We start from the raw sequence: 11,603 nt of genomic DNA, 5'->3' as shown, positions 1-11,603 counted from the left end.
CGTAGACAACGAACTTACAGTTACGATGGGAGATAAATTATGAGTTTGGGATTTGCAGATACTACCTACTATGTATAAAATAGATAAACAATAAGGTCCTACTGTACAGCACAGGGAACTATATTCAGTATCTTGTAATAACCTATACTGAAAAAGAATATGAAAAGGAATGTATTATATGCATGTATGTATAAGACCGAAGCATTATGCTGTACACCAGAAATTGACACAACACTGTAAACTGACTATACTTCAGTAGGAAAAAAATTCCTAAAGGCATTTTCACTAAGATCAAGAACAAGGTAAGCATGCCCAGATGCCCAGTATCTCTCAACCACTCAACACTGTATAGAGGTGTCAGACGAGGCAATTAGGTAAGAGAAGGCAATTACAGGTGTAAGAACTGGTAAAGAAGCAGTGAAAACTACCTTTCTGCGTATGAAAGTACACCAGGAAAACCCTAAAAAGTCAAGGATGAAACTGACGACAATGAAAGAATTTAGTGTACTACCAGGATATAAAACTCACATACAGAAATCGAGTCTTCACTTACACAAACAATAGGCAGTCGGAGGACGATGATGGAGAAAACAACAAAGAAGATGAGACACTAAAGAAAAATGTCACAGGAAATATGCAGAAACTGTAGGAGGAAAGCTGGGAAGTATTCTGGAAAGGCACAAAAATAGACCTGAACAGATGGAAAGTTCTTGCACAGGATGATTCAAAATTATAAACATGGCAGTTCTCCCTAATTAGCTTATGAATACAATAAAATACTAACAGAAATAAAAATATCAGTGCTTTCTATGGAGTTAGACAAGTTAATATTAAAGTCTATATGGAAAAATAAACATTCAACTCTAGCAGGAAAATATGAAAAAGAAAACCGTGAGGGCGGCTCACCTCTGCCAGACAGCAAAGCACGCCATGCGCCTTTCACGTTGTTGGGCACGATCAGAAAACAGAGCAGTAGAATGGAACAGAGAGCCAGGAAATATACTCAAGCACATGGGAAACTTTAATATAAGAAGAAGGCAGCATCTCAAGTCACCAGGGCAAAGAGGAAGTTGGGTCGAGAGCAGACCTCTCAGTGGCAAAGCTGGACACCAAAGGACACTGGTAACTGTTGCAGGGACAGCTGGGTAGCCGTTGGAACCAGACATAGACCCTCACACCGTACATAAATACCAGAGGAAACAAGGACATCAGTGAAAAAGGAAACCATTCAAATACTAGAAGAGACCGTGGGTGGATTCCTCTCAGTGCAGGGAAAGGCTTTCTGACTAGGACTCAAAATTCAGAAGCAATAATACATAAAGAACTCTTTGAAATTGAAGAACTTAAAACCAAATCGTGATACAAAAATAGAAAAAACGCATGATCGGACAAGATGCTCACTTAGATATTAAAATGGCACTGAAACGTGTGGAAAACATGTTTACGCTCACTCATAATTAAGAAATCAAAATAAAACAACACCGAGACACTAGTTTTCACCTGTCAAATTGGCAAAAACAGAAACGCCCCACAAGCCGTGCGGCTGTCCAGGCCGTGGGTGAGCGCACTCTCACACGTCGCCGGTGGGGACGCAGATCGTGTAGCCCGCCTCGAGGAGGGGGGTCAGCGGTGCCTGGCAAGACTGCGCGTGCTCGTACGTTCACCCAGCAGTCCTATTGCTGAAAATTTTCCCTGAAGATACATCCCACGCTAGGCAGACTGTAAACGGGCTCCCAGGACCCCCAGCTCCTGGAATTCATGCCCTTGTGCACTCCCCTTCCCTGAGCGTCAGCTGCACCTGGCGCCTCACCTCGAACCAACAGAACGTGGCAAACGTGATGGGGTGCTGCTGCTGAGACTAGGCTGCAAAAAGATCGCGACTTCGGTCTTGCCCTGTCTTGCTTGCTCACGTGGATGGAAGCCAGCTGCCAAGCCGTGAGCCACTGTGGACCACAGAGGAACTGAGGCCAGCCTCCGGTCAGGGAGGCACTGAGGCTCTTAGTCCAACACCTGGTGAATGACCGCATCCTGCCAACGGCTGGGGGCGTGAGCTCGGGAGTCGACCCTCCTTCAGCTGAGCGTTCGCAGGAAAGCACAGCCCCCCGGTACCCTGACTGCTCCCTGGCAGGGACCCTGAGCCAGACGGCCCAGCCAAGCCCCGTGTGGACTCCTGACCCACAGATTCTGTGAGGTGATGAATGTTTGCTGTTTTAGGCTATTATGTTTGGAGGTAATTTTTTCATCAGCTGTAGATAACTCATAACTCTAAACATACACATGTATACATGTATGTGTATATACATCTACGTGCATTAAGTTTTTCATTGTAGCATTATTTGTTGTTTGAATTTTTTTTTAATTTCTTTTTTGGGGGGTGGTAATTAGGTTTATTAATTAATTAATTAATCTATTTATTTATTTATTTATTTATTTTTAAAATGGAGGCACTGGGGATTGAACCCAGGACCTCATGTCTGCTAACACACACTCCACCATTGAGCTCTACCCTCTCCCTGTGTAGCATTATTTGTTATTGAAAACCTTTAGAAAGAACCTAAGTAGTTGCTAAGAAAACTATAGAACATAATGTAGTATTATGCAGCTGTAAAAAAAAATGAGAATGACCTCTAAGAACTGATAGGGAGCATTGCTAAGTGAGAAAAGGAAAATACAAGAGTCTCTCAGTACACCAGCCTCATGTAAGAGAGAAGGGGGTGTGGGAAAGGATGCATCTTGCTGCTCTTTCTTGCAAAAGAAATGCAGAAGCAGAAACCAGAAATTAATGAGATGAGTCCCCATGCCGGGAAGGTGGGAAAGGGGTGGAGAGAGTCGGGGAGGGGAGAGGGACACCTCTGCATACCTTCTGGTCCTAGAACAATTCCCCCAGGTAGGTACTTAAAATCAGCCAGGACGTGGGGCAGCCTGAATGAAAGAACGTAACTCTGGTGAGGCTGAATGGCATGGGGCACTGGATGGGTAGGGAAGAAACTAACCCTGTTACGGGTGGAAAATGGCAGAGTGACTACAGCCTGAAGCTCCAGACAAAACAGTCCGTCCACGGGTATTTCCTCTCATTAGGAAGTGTGTTTTCTGTAGGCATGTGGACAAGAAATGCTGAACTGCATTACATTTAATCTAGGAAGGAGTAGACATGTAAACACACTGCAGGTGATGGAAGCCAGGTTCCTCACTGTCAGAAAAAGACATTTCGAATTAGGTGAAGGGGAAGCAGAATGAACGGGAGGTAGAAGGAGGGTCTCACGGTGTCCCCGTGTCCCCGGCTCAGGTCTATCTACTCAGGTGGCCCGGCGGCAGTGGCACCCAGGGCAATGAGCACACCTAGAGGCCAGACAGGCATTTCTCAGTGTGAGTTTCCAATAAAAGGAAATAGGTCTCCTTAGAAACCTGTTGACCCTGGTGCAGGGTTGGGAAAACATGTGAACATCATATGGTGCCAGAAATTAAGGCAGTGCTCAAAAAATGATGAGGGTACGTTGAAAGCACACAGGAGCCAGAGTGAAGAGCTCCCAGTGGCCAATCTGGGTCAATTTGAGCAACAAAATAAGTAATGATAGTAATTACAAGTCCATAGGATACAATAAATACCCACAAGTCCATGGTCATATCAACGGATAAGTGAATGAATGACTGAGTAAACACACACGCATACAGAGGAGAATGAACAGTTCTTCCTTATAGAAGAATCATAAAGATAAGTGTGGAATGGACTGTGGATATAGAACATTTCTCCCCGGCCAACACCACAGTAACAACAGGTGCGTGCAGGCTGGGAAACGCTGGTTAGCCTCTCAGTAAACCTCCTCCAAGGTATGTGCTCATTACAGAGGGGGAAATAGATAGCGACTCTGCACTGAGGAAACCCAGCTGATGCCGCCCAAGTGATCAGAATTATCTTTCATTATCCGAGGTGGTTGGTTCCAGGATCTCCCAACCCCAGGCACCAGAGTCCACAGATGCTCAAGTCCCTGTATGAATGGCCGGTATTTGCACATAGCTTGCGCACATACCCCTGTGAACTTTGAATCGCCTCTAGGTAAGTTACAGTACCTAATAAAATGTCACTGCTATGTAAATAGTTGTAAGTACAATGTAAATACTTTGTAAATATTTGCTGGCACCTGAAGACTCGAGTTTTGATTTTCAGAACTTTCTGGAAAAAAAATGTTTTTCGAATGTTTTCATTCAGCCTCAGTTGGTTGAGTCCACCGGATTTGGAACCCGTAGATATGGAGGGCTGACTGTCTGTAGTGAGACCTGTCAGCACAGCGTCCTCCCTGAGGGGTGCGTTGAGAATTCCGCGGTGTTCTTGCAAAGACACACAACCTCAATGTAACCATGAGGAAACGTCAGATTAGCCCAAAGCAGGGACATTCTACAGAACTATTTGCAGTAATTTTCTAAAGCGTTCAGGTTGTGAAAGCGGAAGAAATCTTGCAGGGCGGCCAGGGGCTGGAGGAGATGTGGCTTCTAAATGTGGGATTGGACCCTGGACATAAAGAAGCATGTTCGTGGGGCAACTGGAGAAACATGAACAAAATCTGCAGATTAGTTAACAGCATTGCATCCACGTTAATTTCCTGGCTCGGATCATTGCGGTTGGTCGTGTAAGACGTTAACGTTTAGGGAAACTAGGTGAAGAGCAGACACAAACTCTACTTTGTTTGCAACATTTTTTGAGTCTGAAATTATTTCAAAAGGAGACATCCTGGAGGACAAAGATGACATTATCATAAGCAGCATATAGGATGCACTTAATTAAGGTGCTCGAGGCACTTTACCCACCACGCTGTTCGCTCTTCCACAGACAGAGCTGGATGCAAAGAGGTTAAATAGCTTGCCTGAGATCAGTCCCACAGGAAGGGGGAGCAGGGCTGGAAGCCGGCTCTTTAACCCCAGAACCCACCACCTACCCACTCACAGCGGGTCGCCCTCAGTCCCCAGCGCTCACAGAACGTTCACCTCGGACGATGTGTTCGTTCTGACGTGATAACTGCCCACAGTCGCAGAAGCTGAGATACGTGTCTTACTCTACCTGCTCTCAGCTCTCGTTCCATGAGAATAGGACAGGCACGGCCGTCCCGCTGGAGTTTCCCTAACCAGCACTCGGATGACATCCTACAGTCAGAGAACAGATTTCCATCACGTGGAAGCAGCACAACCCTTAGAAGAAGAACCCCTTCCAGAAAGCCCGGGGCACGGAGCTGCCTCCCAGGCGTGGGCCTGAGCTGCTGCTCTTCCTCCTGTTCACACGGGCACTTGTGGGTTGGTCCCCAGGCAGCACTGTGAGTAGGTCAAGGTCAAAGGTAATACTGGGAATGGAGGCTCCTGAATATGAGAGAAAGAGGGAGGAAGGAAGGAAGGAAGAAAAAAAGAGAGCGAGAGACAGAAAGAGGAAGAAAGCAAGCGAGCTGGGGGGGGGGAGGGAAGAGAGGAAGGAAGCCGCCAGTTTGTTTTTGTCAGTTTTAGCAACCAACCAAATATATTAGTTTTTCAATAAAAACCACGTGTCAATAAAACCTGCTACATCAGCGACACAGCTGCAGGGATGGCCCTGCTTTCCCTGTTTCCAGCTGCGGCCCCTCAGGGGCTCAGTCAGGGGCTCGTGCTGGGAGGGCCTCTGCCTCCGGCTCCCGGGGAGCAGCGGCACCTGAGGGCGAGCCCGGAACCGCAGACACCTGCTTCCCTTCCCAGCATGGGTAGAGCCAACGCGTCTATACCTGTCTGCCCCTGGATTGAGGATATTTTGCGGCGAAATTACGCCATCTTGTGGCCTCAAAAGATTCAAAAGTTGAAGTTATGAGTTATGTCTAAATTTGTGTTCAGCTAATATTTGTCGTAAGGAATCTAAAAACACTGTTTAAGGGGAGGTTGGAGGGATACATTGGAAGTTCAGGATTGCAGATACTAACTGCGGTATGTAAAATACATAAACAACAAGTTTCTCCTGCATCACACAGGGGGCTGTATTCAATATGTTGTAGTAACCTATAATGAAAAAATATGAAAATGAACATATGTATGTGTATGTACGACTGAAACATGATGCCGTACACCAGAAATTGACATGACATTGTAAAATGACTGTATTTCAATTAAAAAAGAAAAACACTTAAAAACACATCCTCCTTATTAGAATCTCCCTTTTCTCTGCTAACATACACACAGAAACTGAGGACAAAAAGCTCACAGATTCCTCAGACTTAGTGTCTGGCCAGGTCAGGCTGGGCCCAAGACGTCTGTGAAAACGGCTTTAGGTGGCACAGCTTTTAGTTTTTGGTTACCAACCCTTCTGCAGGAGTGATTAAACAGTGACCCTGATGCCAAAACAAATCTACCCTTAGACTGCCTTCTGCCTGCACACATCTTTCTGAGTGGGAAACGCAGGTGAAGCGTGAGGGAGACTCCGCGGGTCAGGAAGGATGCCTGCGGACCGTCCACACCGCCACCACTCAGGTCCGTCCAGATGAGCAGTTCTGCTCAGAAGTGTGTCATTTGCTCAGCATGCAGCCAGCTAAACGACTGCAAGGATGTTACTGCATGTGGATGTTTGGTTTATCCATTTAAGAAGGAGGAAAGATGAGATAACGTCCAGTGAACCATTGGAGCTACAACTTTTTGCTCATCCATTCAAGCAAAAAAATACTTATAGAACATCTGCTGTGTCATGTGACTCTGCCAGACCCTGGGACACATGAAGGAAAAAGCCAGGGTGACAAGGACGTGGTCCCTGAGTTCAAGGAGCGTCTCCTGTGGGGAGATGAGAGCCTCCTCACAGGGAAGAGGGTGGTGTCTTGTGGGCCGGGGTGTCACGACACCACTTCATCACCAAGTGGAAACTACTAGTCAAACTCTGACACCAGGAACGCCACGCAAAAGCCTGGAGAAGTCACAGTGTGTCTGCTGAAACACCTCACGGCTTACGGAAAATGACCCCCGCTGACTGCTGACTGCAACACACCGACCACTCATGAAGCTGGAGAGCCCCGGGCATTTCATCCAGGCAGCCAGGGTGCTCCGATGGCACAGGTTCTAGAAGAGTCTTTGATAGGCTGGTTAGAAATCTGGTGCCCTCACCTCTTGGATGACCCTGGCTTTTGTAATAATTGTCACAAATCTTCCCATTTATCTGAACAGAAGCATGAAACTCCTCTAAGCACTGAGAATGGACAGTTACCCACTGAATTTTTAGGAAATTTTATCAGCATCAGCTGTATTTCCTGCACTTGCACGAGCTTTTCAAGCAGCAAACGAGCCCCTGCCCGGGTTTCTGTACAGTGCCTTCACTGCTCCGATGACAGGAAAACCAGGACAGGGTAACGGTGATAGATGTCCGGTATATTTTCTGACGTTCAAATTGCGTTATTCTGGAGTAAAGACAGCATGCGATTCAGTCAGCTGGTGCAACGGCAAACCCAGAAAGAGAGTGCCAGGTGCCAGCGAGCCCCCAGCGTGTGCATCTCCCACGTTAGTATACTCTGCAGCTGCACAAAGCAGCTCTTCCCTTTTCCTCTTTGATTATCTAAATAGATTGCTTAACACGGATTCGCAATTCATTTCCTTATCCAGGGAGCAGAATTTCCAAAAGCTGCAGTCAACAAAAAGAAGTGCATGAAGTAATGTTATTTCTCAGCAGAGACACGAAATACAAAAACAACAGAAAACCTGCACAAGGTCACAGCAACTGAGAGACCAAGCGGTGACACAACTGTTGGTTTCTCCAAATAAACGATGCTCATAGCGTCAGTTGCTCACAGCACTCAGCAAGGAGCAGGCACAGTTCTAAGACCCCTGCTTGCAGAATCTCATTTAATCCTTACAACATCCCTGTGATGTCGTACCATTAGGATGCCCAACTGAGAGAGCGGAAGGAGACAGAGACAAGCAGGAAGTGAACAGGTCCTGTGAAATGACTGCCAGGAGTCAAACACAGACAGCCCCAACACCGACGCAGGCTCTGCCCAAGGTGTCTCTAAGAGGACTTTCTGTTCTTCAGCCAAATGGCTTCAAGGACCTGGAGGGTGCAGGTATAACTCAGGGCTATTTGTGCCCTGCACTCCCCCAGGTGCCCCCACGCTCCCTCCAGAGTCCCCCTGTGCTCAGCGAACCTTTCTGGCTATGGCAGGAGAGCACTGCGTCCCCTGCCACACCCCGCAGTGGCCTGCTGCCCAGGGCTGCGGCCGACCTTGCAGTCGGCTCCTCAGTGATGCTCGCCTTTCCACGGTCCCCACGCACAACCTCGGCTAAGCCACTCGGGTGCTGCTTGAGCCCCTCTTTGGGAACGGCCACCTCATACGGTGTCACACCTTTCCCCAGGGACAGCTCCCATCCATTGACAGGTGGATGCAGAAGTGAAGGCCTGGACCTTCCCCCTCCACGTGGGTTGCCTCTGCAGGGCCACCCCCGCTCCCCAGGGTGGGCTTGAAGCCTCCTCTGTGACTGTTTGTATCCCACTGTCTGTGTGCTCACCTGTTCCTGCCATTACCCCACCGGCACTGGCCCCCTGTCCTGTGCACAAACTCCTGCTTCCCTATCTCCCAGGGAGCCTATCTGGTCAGGTGGTAAGGCCCTGACCTGTCTGGAAGGGAGACCCACGTGGACATGAAAACTTGGGACCATCACGTGTGTTCCCTGGTCAGCAGAATGGGGGCTGCGTCAGAGCAGAAGCAGGGTCCATGGGGAGGCAGGGATGCTGGCCAAGAGGGGACAAGGCTCAGGCTCTGCAGAGAGAGTTGAGATGGAGAAAGACGGTGGGCAGCAGCACAGACTGGGGAAGTAAAATCTCTGCAATTTGGCAGCAAATCCTTGTTTTTATACAAGCATCCTTCCAAATCTGCCGCCTGAGAGAGCCGCCTTGGGGACGAACCAAATTGAACACTTTAAGTATGTGCAGCTTATTATATGTTAACTATGCCCTGATAAACTGTTACACTTCGGAAGAAACTAAGGGAAAATAACAACTAAATGCAATGTAGGATGCTAGTAGGATTCTGAAAAGAAGAGAGATGTTAGTGTTAAAATTGGTAAAATTCAAATAAAGTCTGTGGTTTAGTTGCTATTAGGCCGATGTTAATCTCTTGCGTCTGGCCATTCCACTGTGGTCGTGCAGAAGGTGTAACATCAGAGGAAGCTGGAGCAGAGGGATAGGGAAGCCCTGTACTGTCACTGTGGCTTTTCTATAAGTCTAAAATTAATTCAAAATAAAAAGTTAAAAAGGCATGCAATAAAACTTAGAAAAGAAAACTGCCTTGGAATCTCCCTGTCTTTCCCGGACACCCGTGTTTGTCACACTTTCCTGTGCGTATTCATCACCGAAGGGCCCGTTAGCGGGAAGCTCTCGCTCCATGGCCCGAGACTCCACATTTCCAGCAAGCCTCCAGATGCTGCGTGTGGCCTTCAGGGACCACTAATGGACTGTGTGCTGTCTCGTGTGCTGTCTCGCTTTGGTTCATTTCTGTTTAAGTATCATTTCAAAAATTAACATGTAACTTCTTCAAAGGCGAGATGATGTCTTTCTCTTTTCTGAACAAAGTACCAAGTATGCAACGAATGCACGTCGATCCACCAGCCCTTTAAGGGCGAGATCGCATTACTGTAACTGGATCGAAGTCAGGCTGCAGTGATACACACTTCGCCTACAGACTGCACCCTGGTCGCAGTTGCTGTGGGGACATGCTTTATTCTTCTGGGTCAGACTGCAGTTGCATTTCCACTAACTAACAGGGATACAGCAAATGGGTCTGGACACGCGGCAGTCTGGTGGGACGACTGACCTCGGCCAGGCAAAGTCAGGAGAGAGACTGGTGACTCTGCTCAGGGGTGGACAGACCAGCTAGGAGGCTCCGGGCAGGGGCCCCCAGCATATCTTAAAAGGTCCAAGAACAAGAAGGATTTACTGTACAGCACAGGGAACTATAGTTAATAACTTGTGATAAACTATAATGAAAAAGAAGTGGAAAAAAGATATATACATTAGATATATACATATATATGTGTGACCAAATCACTTTGCTGTGCACCTGAAACTAACACAATATTGTAAATCAACTGTACTTCAATTTAAAAGAAAAAATCCAGGTTGGCTCCCTGGAGAAGGAAACCCATAGGTCAAGGGGAAACTGGCCAAGAAAGAAAGTCTGGGGGAATTGGCAGGTGGAGGACCAGGCACTGGAGGGGAGAAGGATTTCAAGCGGTGAGAACAGAGTGTAGAAAGGCCTGCAGGTGGGATTGTGGGTTTCACAGACTCTGTGCAGGGAGGCCTGGCTAAACACGTGTGTGTTACCCAGTGTGTGTGCACACATGTACACACGCGTGCACAAGTGCTTGTGGTGGAAGGAAAGACACAGTGACGACTGAGGCTGGAGAGAGAAGCGGGCCCGAATCTTGGCCAGCTCTGTGTGTTACGTTCATCCATTGTGTCCTTTGTTATCGTGATGAGAACGTCCTTCAGTCTGAGGATGTAGTGGGCTGGCTGGAGGTTTTTCTGCAGAGGAGGGAGAAGAACAGATTTAAAATGCCTTCCATGTCACGTTGTGGAGAACGGCTGAGTGGAGCCAGAGGGAAGGATTAGCCAGAGCTATTGGCCATTGGAGTGCCTTGTGTCTCCTGGGACTGGACACGGTCAAACCACGTGTCATTTACTTGCCCACAGCCTGCCTTCCCTTGGTGGGGTGGGGGAGCTGTCTGACTCTCGTCTCAGTGTCCCTGCTGACCACTAGGAGCATGGCCACGGCACAGGCCTCCTGACCCCGTGGACACCCCGAGTGTCACCTTTATGACAGCGGCTGACAGGGCACGCCACTTTGTTTCCAGGGATGACATCTGGAAGGGAAATGCTGGAATGTGGCAGAAAGGATGAAAGTCTCTCTGGGAACACAGGAAGCCAAAGTGGGATGAAGTCTGCACTTCTCTAAAGGTTTGCCTCTTCCCTTTTCATTCCAGGCACGTTCATCCCAGACAAGCGCCCCCAGTTCCCTCTCCCCCACCTCTGCCCCGGGGCAGCCTCTGGAAAGAGACCAACTCACAGGCAACCGGCTTTGTTCCCTCAAGAAGCATCCTGAGGCCCCTGTCCTCAAAGAAGAAAAGTCATTGTGTCCTGTTTTGCAGAGATTGGCTATCATGTCCGGAGAAGCGGTCAAGACCAGCTTATCAGACACAGCCAACAACCAGTGACGGACTATTACGAGGTTTACCCCAGACTCGGGCTGCTGCGCTCCTCCTATGGTGATTCTAACGGCTCAGGGGCTCAGATTCTGGTGTGATTTCCTCCATGAATTGTCACTTGACAGTGGCTGATACAGTTCTCTACTAAGTACTGTATGAAGTCCAAGAAACGGGACCGGGAAGTTTGGGACATTGTATATCATCTGTGTTTCAAAATGCTCAGCATGTTGCCACTGGGGAAAGTCAATCTTTATGACTTTTCTGGGCTACAGCCCCTCTGGGAACGACCGCCTTCACCACAGTCAGCAGGTGGAGGGATGGTGCTTTGCGTGTGGGGTCCCCTGGGGGCAGAGGTCCTAATGGGGGATGGAGTGGGGCATCTGGGGGGTGGGCCAGCCTGGACTCACCTGCGGAGAGGACCA

Source organism: Vicugna pacos, chromosome 8, assembly GCF_048564905.1.
Source record: "Vicugna pacos chromosome 8, VicPac4, whole genome shotgun sequence".
Lineage (NCBI taxonomy): Eukaryota > Metazoa > Chordata > Mammalia > Artiodactyla > Camelidae > Vicugna > Vicugna pacos.
Note: the sequence above shows the minus strand (reverse complement) of the source record.